Source organism: Peromyscus eremicus, chromosome 12 (genome assembly GCF_949786415.1).
Source record: "Peromyscus eremicus chromosome 12, PerEre_H2_v1, whole genome shotgun sequence".
NCBI classification, from domain to species: Eukaryota; Metazoa; Chordata; class Mammalia; order Rodentia; family Cricetidae; genus Peromyscus; species Peromyscus eremicus.
This window is the reverse complement of record NC_081428.1, coordinates 12,053,515-12,075,589: the sequence shown is the minus strand read 5'-3', so window position 1 is coordinate 12,075,589 and position 22,075 is coordinate 12,053,515. Positions and strand designations below refer to the sequence as shown.

The following is a 22,075-nucleotide window of genomic DNA, read 5'->3' as shown; positions in this document are numbered from 1 at the left end:
CCCAAGCCTCTTCCTGAGACTTAGAGGCCGGCCCCCAGCTCCCAGCTCCCATCTTGCCCCGGACTTCCCTTCTGAAGCACAGGTGAGTCCCCTAACTTGCCCGCAACCCAATCCCTGGGCACCAGCCACTCCGGGGAAGACCTACCCAACTTGGCCCCAGGTTCTGGTCACAGGGCAGGTGCCCTTCTAGCCCCACCGGGAAGGATCCCCTTCTCTAAGACCCCTGGCAGACCCTGCAGTCTCCATGCCCTGCCCCCATGCCCATCCGCCTGAGCCCCAAGCCTCTTCCTGAGACTTAGAGGCCGGCCCCCAGCTTCCATCTGGCCCCGGACTTCCCTTCTGAAGCACAGCCCCACCGGGAAGGATCCCCTTTCTCCAAGAACCCTGGCAGACCCTGCAGTCTCCACGCCCTGCCCCCACCCCCATCCGCCTGAGCCCCAAGCCTCTTCCTGAGACTTAGAGGCCTGCCCCCAGCTCCCAGCTCCCATCTTGCCCCGGACTTCCCTTCTGAAGCACAGCACAGCACAGCACAGAGAGCTCCCATCTGGACAAGAGAGAAAGACTTACTGAATCTGTCAGCTCTGTCTGAACCAAGTGTGCGGATAAGGCCAAGAACGAACCACAAGGAGATGGGCAGACGTCAAGGCAGAAACACATACAACAAAATGAATAGCAATACACCATCACCAGGCCCTAGTCCTCCTCCAACACCTAGACCTGAACATCAGAAATTGGAAGAAGCAGAAGAAAATAGCCTTATGAATGTCATCATGAAGAAGCTAGAGGCTCGTGTAGAGGAAAAGACAAAAAAATGTGAAGAACGTTGTAAACAACTAGAGGAAAGGGCAAACAAATTAGAAGAAATCAAAAAAGTCCTGGAAGAGAACAATAAAATACTGAAAGAAAATCAAGAAAAATCAATGAATCAAATGAAGGAAACAGTCCAAGACCTGAAAAGGGAAGTAGAAAAAATGAAGAAGACACAAACAGAGGGAATGCTGGAAATAGAAAATCTGAGAAAACGATTGGGAACTTCAGATGCAAGTATAATCAACAGAATGCAAGAGATGGAAGAGAGAATCTCTAGCGTTGAAGATACAATAGAAGAAATAGATTCATCAGTCAAAGAAAACACTAAAGTCAACAAAGTCATGAACCAAAATGTCCAAGAAATTTGGGACACCATGAAAAGACCAAACCTACGAATAATAGGGGTAGAAGAAGGAGAAGAATACCAACTCAAGGGCACAGAAAATATATTCAACAAGATCATAGAAGAAAACTTTCCCAACTTAAAGAAGGAAATGCCTATGAAGATACAGGAAGCCTATAGAACACCAAACAGACTAGACCCCCAAAAAAAGTCCCCTCGCCACATAATAATTAGACAATTAAACGTACAGAATAAAGAAAGAATATTAAGAGTAGCAAAGGAAAAAGGCCAAGTGACATATAAAGGCAAACCTATCAGAATAACACCCGATTTCTCAATGGAGACTTTGAAAGCCAGAAGGTCCTGGACAGATGTAATGCAGACACTAAGAGACCATGGATGTCAGCCTAGACTAATATACCCAGCAAAACTTTCAATCAACATAGATGGAGTGAACAAGACATTCCATGACAAAGCCAGATTTAAACAATATTTATCCACAAACCCAGCCCTACAGAAAGCACTAGAAGGAAAATTCCAACCTAAGGAAGTCAGATACACCCTCGAAAATGCAGGCAATAGATAAAGCCACAGCAGTAAACCCCAATGAAGAAAAGTACACACACATCACCACCAAAAAATAACAGGAATGAACAATCACTGGACATTAATATCCCTCAATATCAATGGACTTAACTCACCTATAAAAAGACATAGGCTTGCAGAATGGATACGAAAGCAGGACCCATCTTTCTGCTGCATACAAGAAACACATCTCAAATTCAAAGATAGACACTACCTAAAAATAAAAGGCTGGGAAAAGACTTTCCAATCAAACGGTCTTAAGAAACAAGCGGGTGTAGCCATCCTGATATCCAGCAAAATAGACTTCAAACTAAAATCAATCAAAAGAGATCAAGAAGGGCATTACATACTCATCACAGGAAAGATCCACCAAGATGAAGTCTCAATTCTGAACATTTATGCCCCAAACACAAGGGCACTCACATATGTAAAAGAAACATTATTAAAGCTTAAATCACATATAAAACACCACACATTAATAGTGGGAGACCTCAACACCCCACTTTCACCACTGGACAGATCCCCCAAATCGAAACTTAACAGAGAAATAAAGGACTTAACTGATGTCATGACTCAAATGGACTTAATCGACATCTACAGAACATTCCATCCTAACAAAAAAGAATATACCTTCTTCTCAGCACCCCATGGAACCTTCTCTAAAATCGACCACATACTTGGTCACAAAACAAATCTAAACAGATACAAAACAATTGGAATAACCTCCTGTGTTCTATCAGACCACCATGGTCTAAAGTTGGATTTCAACAACAACAAAAACTACAGAAAACCTACAATCTCATGGAAACTGAACAATACCCACCTGAATCACCAATGGGTTAAGGAAGAAATAAAGAAAGAAATTAAAGACTTCCTAGAGATCAACGAAAATGAAGATACCACATATCCAAACCTATGGGACACTATGAAAGCAGTACTAAGAGGGAAATTCATAGCACTAAACGCCCACATAAATAAACTGGAGAAATCTCACACTAGTGACTTAACAGCACACCTGAAAGTTCTAGAACAGGAAGAAGCAAAGTCTCCCAGGAAAAATAGATGCCAGGAAATTATCAAAGTGAGAGCTGAAATCAATAAAATAGAAACAAAGAGAACAATACAAAAAATTAATGAAACAAAGAGTTGGTTCTTTGAGAAAATCAACAAGATAGACAAGCCCTTATCCAAACTAACCAAAAGACAGAGAGAGAGCATCCAAATCAACAAAATCAGAAATGAAAAGGGGGACATAACAACAGACATTGAGGAAATCCAGAGAATCATCAGGTCATACTTCAAAAACCTCTGTTCCACAAAACTGGAAAACCTAAAAGAAATGGATAATTTTCTGGATAGTTACCACATACCTAAATTAAATCAAGACCAGATAAACTATTTAAATAGTCCAATAACCCCTAACGAAATAGAAACAGTCATTAAAAGTCTCCCAACCAAAAAAAGCCCAGGACCAGATGGTTTCAGTGCAGAATTCTACCAGATCTTCAAAGAAGAGTTAATACCAATACTCTCTAAATTGTTCCATACAATAGAAACAGAAGGAACCTTACCAAACTCCTTCTATGAGGCTACAATTACCCTGATTCCCAAACCAAACAAGGATACAACAAAGAAAGAGAACTACAGACCGATCTCCCTCATGAACATTGATGCAAAAATACTCAATAAAATACTGGCAAACAGACTCCAAGAACACATCAAAACAATTATCCACCATGATCAAGTAGGATTCATTCCAGGGATGCAAGGATGGTTCAACATACGAAAGTCTGTCAATGTGATACACCATATAAACAAACTCAAAGAAAAAAACCACATGATCATCTCACTAGATGCTGAAAAGGCATTTGACAAAATCCAACACCCCTTCATGATAAAGGTCTTGGAGCGATCAGGAATACAGGGAACATACCTAAACATAATAAAGGCAATTTACAGCAAGCCAACAGCCAACATCAAATTAAATGGAGAGAAACTCAAAGCAATTCCACTAAAATCAGGAACGAGGCAAGGCTGTCCGCTCTCCCCATACTTATTCAATATAGTACTTGAAGTTCTAGCCAGAGCAATAAGACAACATAAGGAGATTAAGGGGATACAAATTGGAAAGGAAGAAGTCAAGCTTTCCCTATTTGCAGATGACATGATAGTATACTTGAGCAACCCCAAAGATTCCACCAAGGAACTGATACAACTTATAAACACCTTCAGCAACATAGCAGGATACAAGATCAACTCCAAAAAATCAGTAGCCCTCCTATATACAATGGACAAAAAAGCGGAGAAGGAAATCAGAGATACATCACCCTTTACTATAGCCACAAATGACATAAAATACCTTGGGGTAACACTAACCAAGCAAGTGAAGGACCTATATGACAAGAACTTTAAGTCCCTGAAAAAAGAAATTGAAGAAGATGTCAGAAAATGGAAAGATCTCCCATGCTCATGGATAGGCAGAACTAACATAGTAAAAATGGCAATCTTACCAAAAGCAATCTACAGATTCAATGCAATCCCCATCAAAATACCAACACAATTCTTCACAGACCTGGAAAGAATAATACTCAACTTCATATGGAAAAACAAAAAACCCAGGATAGCCAAAAGAATCCTGTACAATAAAACAACCTCTGGAGGCATCACGATCCCTGACATCAAGCTGTACTATAGAGCTACAGTAATAAAAACAGCTTGGTACTGGCATAAAAACCGACATGTGGACCAATGGAATCGAATTGAAGACCCTGACATTAATCCGCACACCTATGAACAAATAATTTTTGACAAAGAAGCCAAAAGTGCACAATGGAAAAAAGAAAGCATTTTCAACAAATGGTGCTGGCAAAACTGCATATCAACATGTAGAAGGCTGCAAATAGATCTATATCTATCACCGTGCACAAAACTTAAGTCCAAGTGGATCAAGGACCTCAACATAAACCCAGCTACTCTGAACCTGCTAGAAGAGAAAGTAGGAAGTAGTCTTGAACGCATTGGCATAGGAGAACACTTTCTAAATAGAACACCAGTAGCACAGACACTGAGAGAAACAATCAATCAATGGGACCTCTTGAAACTGAGAAGCTTTTGTAGGGCAAAGGATACGGTCAACAAGGCAAAGCGACAGCCTACAGAATGGGAAAAGATATTCACCAATCCCACATCTGACAGAGGACTGATATCCAGAATATATAAGGAACTCAAGAAATTAGACATCAAAATGCCCAAAAGTCCAATTAAGAAATGGGCTATAGAACTAAACAGAGAATTCTCAACAGAGGAAACTCAAATGGCTGAAAGACATTTAAGGAATTGCTCAACATCCCTAATCATCAGGGAAATGCAAATCAAAACAACTCTGAGATACCACCTTATGCCTGTCAGAATGGCTAAGATCAAAAACACTGAAGACACCTTATGCTGGAGAGGATGTGGAGCTAGGGGAACTCTCCTCCACTGCTGGTGGGAATGCAAGCTTGTACAACCACTTTGGAAATCAATATGGCGCTTTCTTAGAAAATTGGGAATCCATCTCCCCCAAGATCCAGCTATACCACTCTTGGGCATATACCCAAGGAATGCTCAACCACACCACAAGAGCACTTGTTCAGCTATGTTCATATCAGCATTGTTTGTAATAGCCAGAACATGGAAACAACCTAGATGCCCTTCAACGGAAGAATGGATAAACAAAATGTGGTACATATACACAATGGAATACTACTCAGCAGAGAAAAACAATGACATCATGAGGTTTGCAGACAAATGGATGGACCTAGAAAAAATCATCCTGAGTGAGGTATCCCAGACTCAGAAAGACAAACATGGTATGTACTCACTCATAACAGGATACTAGATGTGGAACAAGGATGACTGGACTGCTACTCACATCACCAGGGAGGCTACCTGGAAATCAGGACCCCAAGAAAGACACAGGGATCGCCCAATGACAGAGAAATGGAATGAGATCTACATGAACAGCCTGGACAGGAGTGGGGGTAGTGAAGGGCGAGGGTCGAGGGAAAGAGAGCTTGGGTGAGTGGGAGATCCCAGCTGGATCAACAACAGAGAGGGAGAACAAAGAATAGGAGACCATGGTAAATGAAGACCACATGAGAATAGGAAGAAACAAAGTGCTAGAGAGGCCCACAGAAATCCACAAAGATACCCCCACAACAGACTGCTGGCAATGGTCGAGAGACAGTCCGAATTGACCTACTCTGGTGATGGGATGGCCAAACACCCTAATTGTTGTGCTAGGAACCTCATCCAACTACTGAGGGATCTGGATGCAGAGATCATGACTAGGCCCCAGGTGGATCTCTGGGAGTCCAATTAGCGAGAATGAGGAGGGTTTATATAAGAGAGAATTGTTGAGACCAAGGTCGGATAAAGCACAGAGACAAATAGCCAAACAAACGGAAACACATGAAATATGAACCAATGGCTGAGGGGTCACCAACTGGATCAGGCCCTCTGAGTGGGTGAGACAGTTGATTGGCCTGATCTGTTTGGGAGGCATCCAGGCAGTGGCACTGGGTCCTGTGCTCATTGCATGAGTCGGCTGTTTGAAACCTGGGGCCTATGCAGGGTCGCTTGGCTCGGCCTGGGAGGAGGGGACTGGACCTACCTGGACTGAGTCCACCAGGTTGATCTCAGTCTGTGGGGAAGGCTTTGCCCTGGAGGAGATTGGAATGGGAGGCGGGCTGGGGGGAAGGTGAGGGGGGCGGGAGGGGGGAGAACAAGGGAATCTGTGCCTGTATGTAGAACTTAATTGTATTGCAAAATAAAAATTTAAAAAAAAAAAACAATAGAAGGAGAGAAGAAAGGAAAGAGGAAAACAGGAAATGAAGGAGGAAAGAAGAAGGAAAGGAGGGCATGAGTGAGGGAGGGAACTAAGAAGGAAAGAGAGTGTTGGCTGGAGTGGGAGGAGATGAGAGGGTGGAGTGAGGGAATGTGGTCATGGTGCATTGTTTACCAGGATAATACTGACAATTTTAAAAATGGGCAAGCCTCAGTGAAACTTTTCACTATTAGGATAAGAATTTATACTGTATCAAGCTGATAATAGAAAAAGAAAGAAAGAAAGAAAGGAAGGAAGGAAGGAAGGAAGGAAAGAAGAAAGAAAGAAAGAAAGAAAGAAAGAAAGAAAGAAAGAAAGAAAGAAAGAAAGAAAGAAAGAAAGGAAGAAAGGAAGAAAGGAAGAAAGAAAAGGAAGGAAGGAAAGAAGAAAGAAAAGAAAAAATGGTAATAGAAAAGAAGCTTAAAGTAAGCAATACAAAATTATACTAGTACTGGTGGCAGATTAATAACAGAATTTCATCTCATTTCCAGGATTGCTGCTATGTTAATTAAAGGTTGAATCTAGAACTTAAGAGAAAAAAATTTTCTTTTACCTCATTTTTCTTTTTAATTATACTTCTCTAATAGAATACCTCCCAACCTCAGACTCCCCTCCCTACACTCCTCCCAGTTCCTCCCACCTTCCTTCTCCCCTATATCAACTGTTCCTTCTCCATTTTCCTTCAGCAAAGAGCAGGCCTTCCAGGAATAGCAGCCAAACAGAGCATAACCAAATATAATAAGACTAGGCACAAATCTTCACATCAAGGCTGAACGAGGCAACCCAGGAGGAGGAAAAGGGTCCCAAGAGCAGGCAAAAGAATCAGAGACACTCCTACTCCCGTTATTAGGAATCACACATAACCCCAAACTAAAAACCACAACATATATGTAAAGAACCTAGCACAGACCCATGCAGGCTCCGTGGTTGCTACTTCAGTCTCTGTGAGCCCCTATGAGCCCTGCTTAGTTGATTAGGTGGGCTGTGTTCTCTTGTTGTGCTCCTCCCCTCTGGCTCATGCAATACTTCTTCCCCATCTTCTGAGAGGCTCCCAGAGCTCCCCCTAATGTTTGCCTGTGAGTCTCTGTGTCTACTCACATCAGCTTCCAGAAGAAGCCTCTCTAATGAAGATTGAGCTAGGCACTGATATATGAATACAGCAGAATATCATTAGGAATCATTTCATTGAATTCATTGCTTTTTTTTTCCTTTTTGCCAATGATGTTTTGTTCTACCATATGTTTCTGGACCATCCACCTTATGGTTTCTGGCCATCAAGGCAGGGTTGGGCATGGGCCTCAAGTTAGACCAGTCATTGGTTGGCCTTGTAAGCATAAAGCTGCTTCTAAAACCTCTGTTACCTGGTTCTATATATCTTTATAATTCTAAAATTCCTCCTGTAGTTGTGAGGTATCTTACTCTTATAAACAAATGTAAGTAAATGTAACATGAATTTCTAAAGCTCTTATTAAGAAAAACAAACCTGGAACCAGGTATTGGGGTGAACACTGAATGGTCAGAAGAACAGAACAAGCCAGCCAACCTCACCTCGCCAATTCCTCAGCTGATCTTGTTTCCTCAAACTGGAAGCCTCTGAGTCCTCATTCGAATGGATTTCAGCTGAATTGCTGCTAAAAGCTAAAAGCTTAAAGGCTCTAGTTCCTGGTCCCCGTGCCTTATCTACCTTTCTGCTTCCTGCCATCACTTCCTGGGATTAAAGGCATGTGTCACCATCCCTGGCTGTTTCCAGAGTGGCTTTGAACTCACAGAGGTCCAGATGGATCTCTGCCTCCTGAATGCTAGGATTAAAGGCATGTGCTACCACTGCCTAAACCTATGTTTAATATAGTGGCTGTTCTGTTCTCTGACACCAGATAACTTTTTAGGGTGCACAATATATTGGGGAACACAATATCACCACAAGTAAATATTGAATATATTTCTTAATTAGAAGCCTAATATTCTGTTTCTAGGTTAACTTATGTTTTTACAGCTTATAGAACTTAACTTTTTCTGATTGCAGAAAGTTTTTAAAAACTATTTTTTAATTGGACTGTGCAGATGCAGTGAGTCATCAACAATGGAATAACAGTCTGGTTGGTCCTGTTCAATGATAACAGCATTTTTTTTTATTTAGGATACATTTACTTGCCTAACTCTATGAAGAAGACTCTGAGAATCTGGACTATTTCATTATAAAGTCAAATTGTCTCCTAGATGTAAAAACATCAACAAAACAACACCAGTTGTGCAAGCACAAATCCTGGTATCATTGAGGAATAAATGAGAGAACCTCAAGTGTGTGAATGATGTTTCATTCACAGTTGTATGCCTTCTATCTATCTGACAAAAGTATCGTATAGACATTATCTGCCTTTTCCTATTCTAAATAAATTATCAATTGCAAATATCTTCTTGATTATGATTGGGATTTTCTGTCTGTTTCCCCTTATCTATGCTGAGGTTTTGTCTGGTTTGAACATGTGCACATTGTGTGTGTGTGTGTGTGTGTGTGTGTGTAGTCATGGTTTCTGAATTCATATGTGCATCAGTCCTGTGGTGTCTAGAAGATGTTGTTTCCTTGGACTCACCCAATAGCTCTGGGTCTTCTTATCTTTCCTCTCTTCTTCTGCATAGTTCCTGAGCCTTGAGGGGAGGGGCTTAAAAAAGACATCTCATGAGGGCTGAGTAGAAATTAGCTTACTTATAAATGGGCATCTCCACACAATTAAAGGAGCCATTAGGTCCCCTTTCAAATAACTGACATGTTGGAAGTTTTCAGTCTACTGATCAAAAGTATTGATCAATAATACAGTTCTTACTTTATTGTTGTTCTTTATTGTGATGATGTTTACTTTTTGAATTAAGACTTCACACATATCAGAATGGCCTCATGCATTCACTATCTCAGGATGCCCTTGAACTCGTGGTCTCACTGCCTATACTTCCCACTTACTTGTATTACAAAAACATGGACCACCATACCTAATCTATGTGTTGCTGAGGATTGAACACCAGGGTTTCTGCATGCCAGACAAGCACTCTACCAACTGAGCTACATTTCCAGCCAAGCCTTGGCCTCACTCTAATAGTAAAAGGCCTTATATTTTCTGAAATACTTTACCTTGTTAAGATGACATTGCCTGGCCAGAGCATAGAATAATGGGTCTTTGAGTCCTGATATTAGCATGTGTATATGTCAGGGAAATTTAGTAGTTTCTCCATATAGCTCACTAAAATTCAATATAAGATATGTGTGTGCATGTGCATGAGTGCATTGAGGAGGTACATGTGTGTGGCATATGTTGTTAAGGGCTTGAGTATAAAGTTCTAAAACAAGAAGTAAGATCAAAGTGACAACACACACAAGCTAGACTTAACAGAACTTCTCTTTAGTAGTGCTGTGCTGTTTCCCTTTTCCTTGGAGATTCTTTCTTTCCAAGCCCCTCACTCTTGCCACATTTCTGTTACAAATCTCACTCCTGGAATCATGGGACTTCTTTAGTCATGAATCATTATTTCAAAGATGAGGTAATTTTTCAAGAATGACTTCCAGAGCAGTTTTGCTCCAGTGCCCACTGTTGAATCATTAACACAAGGTTAAGCATTTTACATTTTATGTCCTCATCATCTCCACACGTGGGGAGCCTGTGAGAAATTACCTATTGTCAAAAGGAATGCAATTTTGACTGTAATAATATCCAACCTCAATAACAAACTAAGAGAAATTCATTTTCATAAATGAGGACAGGTTGAGAATACAAAGAAATCTTTAAATTAAGGTGGCAACCAGAATTCTTGTAAAGATCAAAATTTTAAAAGAAATGTAAAAATAAATAACTGACAACCATAAATATCTCTCTTCAGTGTCCACTAAATATTTTCTCCAAAAATGGAAGTCAAACTTACATCAAAAAACTTTATCTCCTGTCTAATTAGTACAAATGAAATATAAACATTTCCAGAAACTTGAACTGTAACAATAAAAGTGGGATTGCCATTAATTTTTCAAATGAAATGTTGATTTTCTGATAAAATTGCATTAGGTAATGTCAAAGCTACAGAGTGCTTTTTAAATTATGTTCAAAAGATAAGAAACCCACTCAACAACTGAGGCTCATGCTTTGCTTTCTACTACTCAGAGCATTAGACAATTGTTAAAATAAAACATATTGTATTAGCATAGGATAAAGATCAGAGGAGAAAAGAGATGGTTTACTACATGGATAAAGGATGAAAAGATAAAAATTAGAAAGGTATGAACCAAATAATAAGATGTAAAAATACCTGGATTCATCACATGGTATAGACAAGACTGAGAAGGAAATAAAGAAATAGAGATGGATGGATGGATAGATAGATTAGATAGATAGATAGATAGATAGATAGATAGATAGATAGATAGATAGATAGATAGATAGATAGATTGATGACAGATATATCGATAACTAGTAGAGAGAAATAGACTGAACAGGAGAGAGGGTAAAACTCTACATGAACATGCATAATTTATTTATAATTGCTTGTTGATAAGGTAACCTACCATCATGACACACACACATATAGTAATAGATGAATCCAGACATCTGCACTTAGGGGTAGCTGATTTATGGCTTTCAAAGCTAGGGTAGTATTTTACCTCAGTTTCTAAAGTTCAAATCCACAACAGGGTGAATGACATGAGAACCAATATTCTCTGTGCATGCAGTAGGTTCCACTACAGGACCAGTACTCTATAGTTAGAAGATAGTACTAAGTCAGATGCCCTGACAATCTTCTTTTCTAGAAACAGATAATTACCACCCTGTAAAGTAAGATAATTTCCTTTCAGAAAGAGACAGGAGGAAATTACAGGAAAACCCATGCCTAGATTACTGATGCTTTATAGAACACAGTATGTTAAGTCTGGTTCTGGATTCCTCCAAGAAATTTGATCATGTTGAAAGAAAAGACTGCATACTAAAGCAGGGCATTGGTTCATAGAAGTGGTACTAAATTTTTGTTTGGAAGTGTGTTGATTATATATATATATATTGTCTGAAGAATTCAACTGAGCAAGAGATATCTAAAATGTGATAATATTGTTTAGATGGAGACCAAAATGCACAAGTTGAAGAGAGAATGAACTCAAGTACTGCCTGTCTTCCAGGGAGGTTACTCCAGGTGCCACAGTAAGGGCCACTGAGGTGAAAATAAAGATGGAAAGAGGGACCCAAGCAATTATAACTCAAACGAAACCTTGCTATTCCTCTCATAACTCTGCTTTCTAAGTTTCAAATATTTTTCCCCAGGTATAATTTAGGCCATAAGATGCTTCATCAAAATTACTTAGCAGGTGCTTACATTATTGAAAACATTAAGTTTTCTGTAAATAGGTTTTACCAAATTGAATGGAATTTTATAGTTTATCTTAGAAATTTCCTAAAATTGCACACGAAAACATATAAGTGAAACTAAATATTTCTGAATGAGTCAGTCAGTGTTTCTGTGATACTACTAAAAATTCACAGCATCCACTATGGAAAATATGGCTTGTTTTCTGACTCACATACAAGCCTTTCTTATAGAGAGGCACTCCTTGCTGGGACACATTGCATGTAGGTGGTATCTTATTTAACCATGCTGTTTGGACTCACCTGCTATTTTTATTAGCGAACTACCAGTTATGAGGTGTTTTACACATCCTTAGTTCATATAAAAGGTAAAGGCAAAATTTGGATGCATTTGATGGGTATGCCTCACCTACCTGGAGCATGTAACTGTGAGTCACTCAACAGTGAAACTCTTAAATCTGTGACACATTTTTAATGACACATCTCCATAGCAGAGCACAATGGGATCTTTGAGAGAGTAGCATTTATAGTGGAGTCAGTTCCAATGGAGATTCTTATTTGGTTATGATTGTAAGCATATACCTTGGGAAAATAAATGCTAAATATACACATGTATGTGATTATCCAAGTTTATAAAATTAGAATATGTATAAGAACATATGTGCATTTCATTTTGTAGTTCTTAAAAGTTTCACACTAAATTTTTTAAAAGAATGTTAATTACCCATCCACAAAAGTTACTTCCATTCAATTTCATTTTTTATTATGCTTTGTAACAGGCTTATGAAATAGCAGGTTACTTCAGCATTTCCATACATACTTAGTTTTTTTATCCCTCCCTCCTACTTATTCTTATCCTGCCACTGCCCCCCATTTAGATCATTCTCATCCCAGTATTCCTCATCTCCATGTTTATTTGTGAAGTGTGCATCTGCCTCTCCTCCCTCCCTCTGATATTCCACTTTTATCTTTCTGGATTAATCACCACATAATGTTAAGCATGCATCTGTAAAAATTTCATAACTAGGATCCATGAATAAAATAGAAAATGCAGCATTTTTCTTTCTGGGCCTTGGTCATCTCACTCAGGATACTATTTTCTAGGTCTACTCATTTCTTGCAAACATCAATCTTCTTTACTCTTGAATACAATTCCATTATATATGTGTACTACTTTTTCATCATCCATTCTCTAGGTTGGTTTTACAATCTTCCTGTTGTGGCTAGAACCTCCAATGAACATTAAATTGCAGGTATTTCTGATTTAAAATATGGAGCTACTTGCCTATATGCCAGGAGTGGTATAGCTGAATCAGGGGTGTGTACCTCCTTACCACTCCCTGGCCTAAACGACTTCTTGATGGAAGCCTAGCTCAGAAATACTATATCCTTATTATCATTAGTCAAATAGTTTGATCTAATCCAAGTGGAGGAAGACAATAACTCTTACTTTTGATGAGAAAAAACAGTAAAGGAACAGAGAAACAGAGACAAAATTGTTTTGGGTCACTCATACTTTGCAGTATACTAAACATATTATCAATAAATAAAAGACTAGTATTTATTAAATAAATACAATCTCTTAGATACATATAAGAAAAATCATAGCAAGATGACTCTAAGTTAATGTTCTTCCAACTCTCTTCTGGCTGTTTCTATTGTAAGCAGGCATTTTGGATGCATCAGAATGAAGCTCTATCTGATATCTGCTAGAGAACATTGAACTCTGATGAACTGAGATCTGAGTCTGGGGCAGTGAAGAAGGCAATTAATGGATAAAGTTGAAGTTGAGCCTCTCTAATGCAAGTTTTATATGTCAAATATATACTTCTCTGAGAGAAGAAAAACATCCACCAGGAGATAGAACTCTAGCTATGGTGGAACAGTATCTCAAGGAAGTTTGTTAAATGAGAGCAGAAAGACAATAGCCAATCCCTATCAAGAATTCAACTGCCCAGGCTAAGGGAGCCTCTGCCACTGGAACACCAAATGATTGCCTTAAATATATGGATAAGAAGTAAATATGTGGTGGTTATTTTTCTTTAACTTCCCCAAGTAACTTACCAAAGACACTAATGTAAATTAATCTCAATACCTGAGGAAAATAATTTCAACTGAGGCCTTAAACTTGGCCACAATATCCAAAAATGGCTTTCCAATGCATATATCTGTGCTGCATGCATAGAAGGTTCTAAATTGCACAGATTTTCAAAAACATATAAAGTATTTAAATATTAAATAGCACAACTACCTTTGCCTTTGGAAAAGTAACTCTATATTTAGCTATCTCTTTTTTATTCATAAAATGTATAGCTTAAGCTATGGATGGGAAAACACCAACAAAATCAAGATTAAGAGGGAACAAATTGGGATTAGATAGATAATCCACATTTCTCAATCTAGAGATAAGGGAAAAACTTTAATCATAGACTATTAAAGAATGTGTTCCAAGATAGACTGCTAACATTATTTCAACTTTATCAAATAATGCACAGTAAAGACAAGATACAATAAAATCACTGGATTGTCAGAATGATTCAGTCTGTATGATTTCTGGCAGAATATTGTCAACATATTCATTAATATTAAGGTATTAATTGGCATCTTTTAATTTTAATATCAGGCAAATAAAAAAACAAATTCAAATATTTCTCCAAATCACAAATGAATTTTTATACCCCATCTAAGATTAAATTTAATTTTCTGTTTTGTTATCTATGTGAACTTTTGCATTCAAATTTACTAAAATGTGACATTAATAGGAGAGAAATCATAGTCAATTCAATGTTATTGTGAGAATTCCTTGAGTTCATTTCTTTTTTGAGGTTGGCTGTAGATTTATGGCTTGGTTTGCAGTTTTCCATAACTAGTTTCAGTATTTACAAAATGCCAAGTAAGAGAAGCATACCAAGGAAGTTTTAACAGCTTAAAACAATTAAAAAATGGAGGCCTTGAATTTGAAAGAAAATAAGAGGTAGTTCATGGAAAAGGTTGGAGAGAGGAAAGGAAAAGGAGAAAATAATGTAATTATATTTTAATTTCAACAATATTCTTAAAATTTAGGATGAGTCAGTGCAAATGAATTTTTCTTTGAAAAATGCATGGATTTAAAGTATATAATGTATAAATGAACAGATACACAACATTTTGAGTCAGGAGAAGCTTTTATTTTCTTGAAAGCTATTTAAAAATGAAAGACTAACTATCCAGAGAATATTTTCTCATCATAATCAGAAATGTTTGGTTTTTAGAAGTATTTTTATTATCAAAAAAGTATCCTCTGCTTGCTGCATCTTTATTCCTACATGACAGAGGCATTATGCTCAGAACTATTTTCTTTAATGATGACTTTCATTTTCTTCTGGAAACTACTTTACGATTGGGATTTTCAGAGGTACTAATGTGTTCCCAGTCTTAGTAATTCTCAAAAATAAAATACCAACATTAAGAAATATCCTCTAGTGAGTGGTAGATTCTCGGATATGTGAATGTCCATAAAATGTGGAATGTCAGCCGTCAAACTCTGTGCCACATCCTGTTTGAGCTACAGCCACATTGCCCATCGGTCTTTGTTCATTTTCTGTCACTGTGATGAAACACCCTGACAAAAGTAACCAAAATGACAAAGAGTTCATTAATCTCAATTAGTCTCATGGCTCCAGGTTAGTGTTCATCATAACAGGATAGTTACAGCATTGAATGCTTAGGAGAGCTGGTCATGATACCTCTATGGTTGAGAAGCAGGGAGCTATTGATGTGTGAATGTATGCTACAGGTGTTCAACATGGTCTCTCCATTTAATGCAGTCCAGGATCCCAACCAGGGAATGGGTACCACACAGAGTGTGAGGATCTTTCCACTTCAATTAGCCAAATCAAGAAAATTCTATACAGGCATTCATAAATACCCATGTCCCAGTGATTATAGATGCTTTTAAGGGGACAAAAAAAACCCACCAGCACATCATTTCCATAATGAGATTAAGTACCTTCCCAGATAACAGAGCTTGTACTTATTATTATCTGAATCAATTCCTTGGATTTCTAGAGCACATTTCATCACTATCTCACTGCAATCTTGTTCAGTGCTTAGCAATGAAAAATAAGTTAAATTTAAATGATAAAAACAGATGTTTATAATGTCAAAACAAATAGTAACAGTATTTACTCAAATTTTATATTTTAAAAATAAATGTTTATATTTCATAATTTAAAAAAGACACTTAGATAAAAATTTATTTTTACATTTATTACCATTCACTCCCTTACTGATAATGTTAATAGTTATAATACCTTTATCCAGATTATATATTTGTGTGTACATATATATACATACGTATATGAAAAGAAACTACCATCCCTTATTTTTACTACACAAGTTGCATTGTAAATATAGCATCAGAACTTTTTATTATGTATACAAATTACCCTTTGTATACTTTAACATCAAAAGTTTGCATTGATTAAAATATTTTATTTCATCATGTTTAGTGAATAGCATACTTATGTAAATAAGATAAGATCATATTTACCTATGCAGATACCATTTCACATATACTATAAATTTTAAATGGTTATTTTTAGTGCATAATTTGTGCCTAGGTCTTTATTAGGATGAAAACAAAGAAACAAACAAAATACTATAATAAAAACATTATAGTATATTTGTAGGGCAAACTCCTGAAAATAGAGTTGAGTTTTCACAGTTCATATATGTGTTCATTTCAGTGATTATTATCATTAACCTTCATATGTTTTCACCAAATTATCCTCTAGTTTGCACCCACACTCTCAACTGATTTTAGTATTGAACTTCTTGTCCCTTGTTAAACTAAAAAGGTAAAAAAAAAAAAAAAAAGCTAACATTAGTTATTGTTTTTCATATAGAAATGACAACCAACTAAAATTCAGAGTTGTGGAGATCAGTCACAAAGGATACATATACAATACAACTCCTTCACCTAAGGCCCAGGGAGCACTAGGGAAGAGGCAGCAGAAAAAATTAAAATAGCCAGAGAAATATGGAGTTTGCTGTCAGATTGTGTGTCCTAAGAATGTAAGAAGCGCTGGGCGGTGGTGGCGCACGCCTTTAATCCCAGCACTCGGGAGGCAGAGGCAGGCGGATCTCTGTGAGTTCGAGGCCAGCCTGGGCTACCAAAAAAAAAAAAAAGAATGTAAGAAGCTACACACATAAAGTCTCACTAAAATGACTTCGGAACAAGGGTGATTCTTGGAGACTTCACTCTGAAGACTTCTGAGAAGACACATTAGTAAAGAAGAATAATTGGGAGAAGATACTCCTTAGTATTAGGAGCCTAGACTTCTAGAGACGGGTGGGGACAGTTTGCAATGAATCATCTTGGCTTATGTTGATATATGTGGCAAGAGTTTGAGAATAAACAGTGAATGCAGTAGATGCAACAACTAGATAAGGGATGAATGAAGGAGCGAGTGAATGAATGATGACCCAGTTACCTTTAGTAATACATTTGCTCAAGCAATACTTTAACTTCCATAGAAGAAAGGATAAACAAGAAGTAAGATAATTGGATAAAGTATTTTTAATTATTTTAGACTTAGATTTTCTCACGTGTGTTTCTGTATTCTCTCTCTCTCTCTCTCTCTCTCTCTCTCTCTCTCTCTCTCTCTCTCTCATACACACACACACACACATGTGTGTGTGTGCATGTGTGTGTGTGTGTGTGTGTGTGTGTGTGTGTGTGTGTGTGTGTGTATCATGGTGCAAAGATGATTGTAGTGTGTAGAGACCAGAAGAGGACATTGGGTCACCTGGAGCCACCTGGCAATAGTGCTGAGAACTGAACTTCAGTCCTCTAGAAGATCAGCAAGCACTCTTAACTACTGAGCCATCTCTCCAGCCCCTAAGATATTTTTTATCAATATTACTTACAGAAAGGCCACTTTTTAATGATAAAAGTATATATAATAGTGTGATGCATGTAAACTATCTAGTGAAAGGAATGAATGACCTGATTGAATCTATTCAGTGGCAAACTCAAGAAAACCATGGGGGAAATTTTTCAGACCTCTCTTTTTACCACAGTCTCTACTTTTAACCTTCCCCCTGCCTTTCAGTTACCCTGACTAATGCTCCAATATGTGTAGGCAATTTTAAGTCACTATCTACATGTAGCTTCAAGATCAGCTAGAAGTCTCCTCCTCAAAACAGATCACCAACCCTGCATTTCTGACAGAGCACATCTGAGGTCTGTATTGACTATTGACATGACTTCCTGAGAGAGATGCTTGGCTTCATCTCAACCACCTTAAGTTTGTGCTGAGATTTGCATGGAGACTGAAAAAAGACACTTCTCTTGTGCATCACTAGTATTTTAGGATGTGAAACAGTGCTGTTTACATAGAAAACGCATTTATTTGTCTGTGTTTGAGACAGGGTCTCATCATACATTCCAGACTATCTCAGAAATGACATTCCAGTCCAAGCTGTCCTCAAACTCATGACCATCTTTCTGCCTCATCATCCCAGGAGGTAGAATTCCAGGTTTTTGGAAGGCAGGCCCTGGTTACACTGTCAATTATAACATTCCATTATTTAAGCACCTACTGAATGGAGCTCTGTATCTTGGGCATCTGGCTGTGCAGCTGAAGCAAAGGTTTGAAAATGCTATAAACCAAAGGCCCATATCCAACCGTGGGAAAGAACATCTGCTTCTTTTCTCTTCTTGCCTCAGCAGAAGCACAGGGGCCTCGATGGGGACGTGGTGCTGAATCAAGAGCTCTGAGTGTGACTTTCAAGTCATCTATTGATTGTTTCATGTGTTGTCAATATTTATGCCTTTCCCATAACCAGTTCCTTGAAGCATTACTCTCCTGCGTTAAGTATGAGCAACCCAATTCCTTGATCTGCCTCAGCAGTGTTTAACCTTGTTTCTCTCTCAGGCTGTCTGAGCCCACACAAGCTCACAGCAATCCATGTAGGCCGGAAACTCTGCACATTGTGGGCCAGAGTATTTGGAACTGATTCAGCCGAACCTAGATCCAACTTGATTTGTCTTCAAACTCCCAGACCTCGTGTCGAAGCCCACACCACATTTCCCTGGACATCCTGATCCACACACAGTCTCTCAGTGCCCTGGCTCTGAGTACTTTTTCATTTGGGATTTGTAAAAAGTAAAAAAAATTTTTTTCTGCATTTTGGCATCAAGAACGTTAAATTTCATGATTTTTACTGAAGAAAAACTGTTAATTTTCCCAGGCTTTGTGCACTGTGAATTTTCCTATGTGACTATCGGGTCAAAATATTTTTCCCAGAGTTGTCTTTCTCTTGGCAAGATTTACCTGGATATGAATTTCCTGAACATGGGTGGAAAGGGTAAAGCAATAAGAATTCGCATTGCTGACCTCTGTGTGGCCGCCTCTTTCGAAGGCGCTTGCCTTGACGTGGTGTGCTAAGTAAGACTCTAGGGCTTACAGGAAAACTCCCTGTCTGATGCTGATGCTGCTGGGAGCCAGCGGTTATGAACTTGTGGCCCAACCGCAGGGAACTTCTGAGTGAGAGCTCAGACTCCACCCGGCTGAGTGACCTCAGGAAAGTTACCTAACATGGGCCTGTCCCTCATTTTCCGGCTGTAATACGGGAAAAAAATAATATTTGCTTATTTGAGTCAAACCAACATGGTTCCCTTTCTGGTGTGTTTTCTCCCCGGGAAGGCCCAGAATTTGAAAGAACATCTGCCATTCAATAAAGATGAATGTACATCCACTACATGAATGTATGAACAGAGAAGTGAAAGTTAAATATTAGATACATTGTAGACTAATTATTCATGAACTTATTAAAGTTGAATTAGAACCATAAAAGAAAACAAAATGACTATCAAAATTACAGTAGAAATCCTTCTTAAATCTTTGGCTACCTTTGTTTCATAGATATTTTACAATAATACGGAGAATCTACAGAATTTATGTGGAAGAACACTGTTCCCTATGCATTCACAGCCTTTATGATTCAAGGGCAGTTAATATGCTCATAGTAACCTGCATCACCAGATAAATTGCTACAGAATAGAAATTTATTTCAAAAATACATGTTATATGCAGGGAAATTATTAATTAAGGCAAATATTATCCATTTAAGATAAAATTATGGTAAAAATTATCCCATTATGAAAATGGGAAATTTTATTAAAAGTGGTATAATGGGCATCAGTATAGTAACTGAACATACTATTAAAATTTATTTTGTGACAAATTAGTTTTACTCATATTTTGAAATATTCTAGCAATTAAAATAATTAACATTGTCTCACTTCTATAGTTAGACACAGTATGTTCCTGAAAGCTTCAGATCCAATTTATTCAGAGATGTGGCAACCCTTTCCAAAGTCTGTGTGAACAGAGGAAATGGGCTAACAGTAGATGTAATATACTGTGTGTGAATTCTTTAAGTTTGTGATCACACAATACTTTCCTGTTGCCATGGAATCCTTGAGCTCATAAAAGATTGATTTGTAATCTTAGGTCAAGGTATTCAATTTGAGAAAACAATTCCTTAGTAGGCCAAGTAAAACTGTGTGATGAACTTTAATTTCCACCTTATGTTTAAAACATTTTTTCTAGAGAAAATAACTTTTCAAACTCCTTTGTAGCACTTAGAGAGTTTTCTTTCTAAGCAATTATCCCATGAAGGTCAGGGGATAATTCTGCCAAATCTATAACTTCTTGGCTAAATAAATTCTTGGTGCCTTCTACAGAAAGATTTGAATTTCCATACCAATGAAATATTTTCCATGATACTATACAATGGAAATCTACTTGTCAAGTGTATTTGGAGAGTATAGTATGCTAGGTTCCTCTCCAATAAGATTTTGTGTGAAATCAGTTTGGGAAGACAGAAATGGGTATCTTGTACCTGTGGCTATGGTAAGAAAAGAAAGCCCCATGGCATCCCGGACTGTGGTACTTTTCCAAAATATAGCTAAGTTTCCTGTGTGGTAATGACTCCTTGAACATAACCTGTTTTGTTTTTCTGAAAGAAAAACATTTTACAATTGAGTAATAGCTGACAGTCACTTAAGCAAAAGAAAAAACTGTCTGACATTATTTGCATCAATTTCCATATAAATAGCAATATCAAAGTAAAGGGAACTCAGACAGTGGTTATGCAAATGTAGAAGTTGTGGCAATTGATAATTAGTTCTCAGAAAGTCTTTCAGTTTCAAAAAACTTTCCGCTATCATCATGCCATGGAAATTCTCCTAATACAAATAGGAGTCACAGCAAGCTCAAACATCAATCTAACTTAAAATCTAATTTCATGAAAGTGCAGGATTGGAAGAAGCACGGTCGGGATAGAAACATCAAAAGTGATAGAAGTAACAATGAACTCACTCCGTAAAAAGAACCCTGATTGAAGAACCTAGGAAAGGAGCTGTTCTGGACCTGCAACATCTCAATAGTCAGTGCATCTGTGACCAGAAATGTAGCGGACAGAACGGGAAATGCAGGCATTTTTTAAAAATTTGTTTCAATGTAGGTGACAACTAGGTGTCCATAGTATTGTGTCAAGAACCTTTCTCTGTAAATGAACACTCTGATTTCTGTGCAATGGAAACAAAAACTGAAAAGGTCAATTTAGGAATGGGTAGAATCAATGATGGTTCATATTTCGTTCCTTAACAACTACATCAGGATTTCTAGGAAGTACCTGAGAGTTAGCTGATAGGTGCTTTGTCTCTGGAATCCTCTGTCAGCACATGATTACATTAATTTTGCTGGTAAGTTCGACTTTTTCAGTTGTTTTTCTAGCTGTTAACAGAAGAACATATAATCATAAGCCTCTTCTAATATCTTAGTGACAAGGTTAAGTTTTAAATATTCCCTGGTCATTTTTGAATCTCAGATTTTGTATATATATATATATATATAGTTAATTTAGTGTGAATGAAATAAACTGCTGTTTTTTGGTGTTACTAAATTAGATGTATATTAAATCCTCTCTTACGTGAGATGAAGAGCTCAGTTTCCCCCCATGGAGATCTTGAATGACAAAATTGTGCTAAAAGAAGTATGTTATATATAATTATTCCAATTAAGACTTACTCATTATTTTTTTAATTTTCCCAGAGATTGTATTTTTTCTAGAGTAGTTGTTATT

At 37.8% G+C, this 22,075-nt stretch overlaps 1 long non-coding RNA gene across 1 annotated transcript; it reads right to left on the bottom strand.

The window, feature by feature from the left end:
• Positions 1-15,083: 15,083 nt before the first annotated feature.
• On the bottom strand, positions 15,084-20,339 carry LOC131922806 (uncharacterized). Its single transcript, XR_009382410.1, has 2 exons — positions 20,229-20,339; positions 15,084-15,539 (listed from the first exon to the last, which is right to left on the bottom strand). It is a non-coding gene; the product is annotated as an uncharacterized LOC131922806 (long non-coding RNA).
• Positions 20,340-22,075: the final 1,736 nt, after the last annotated feature.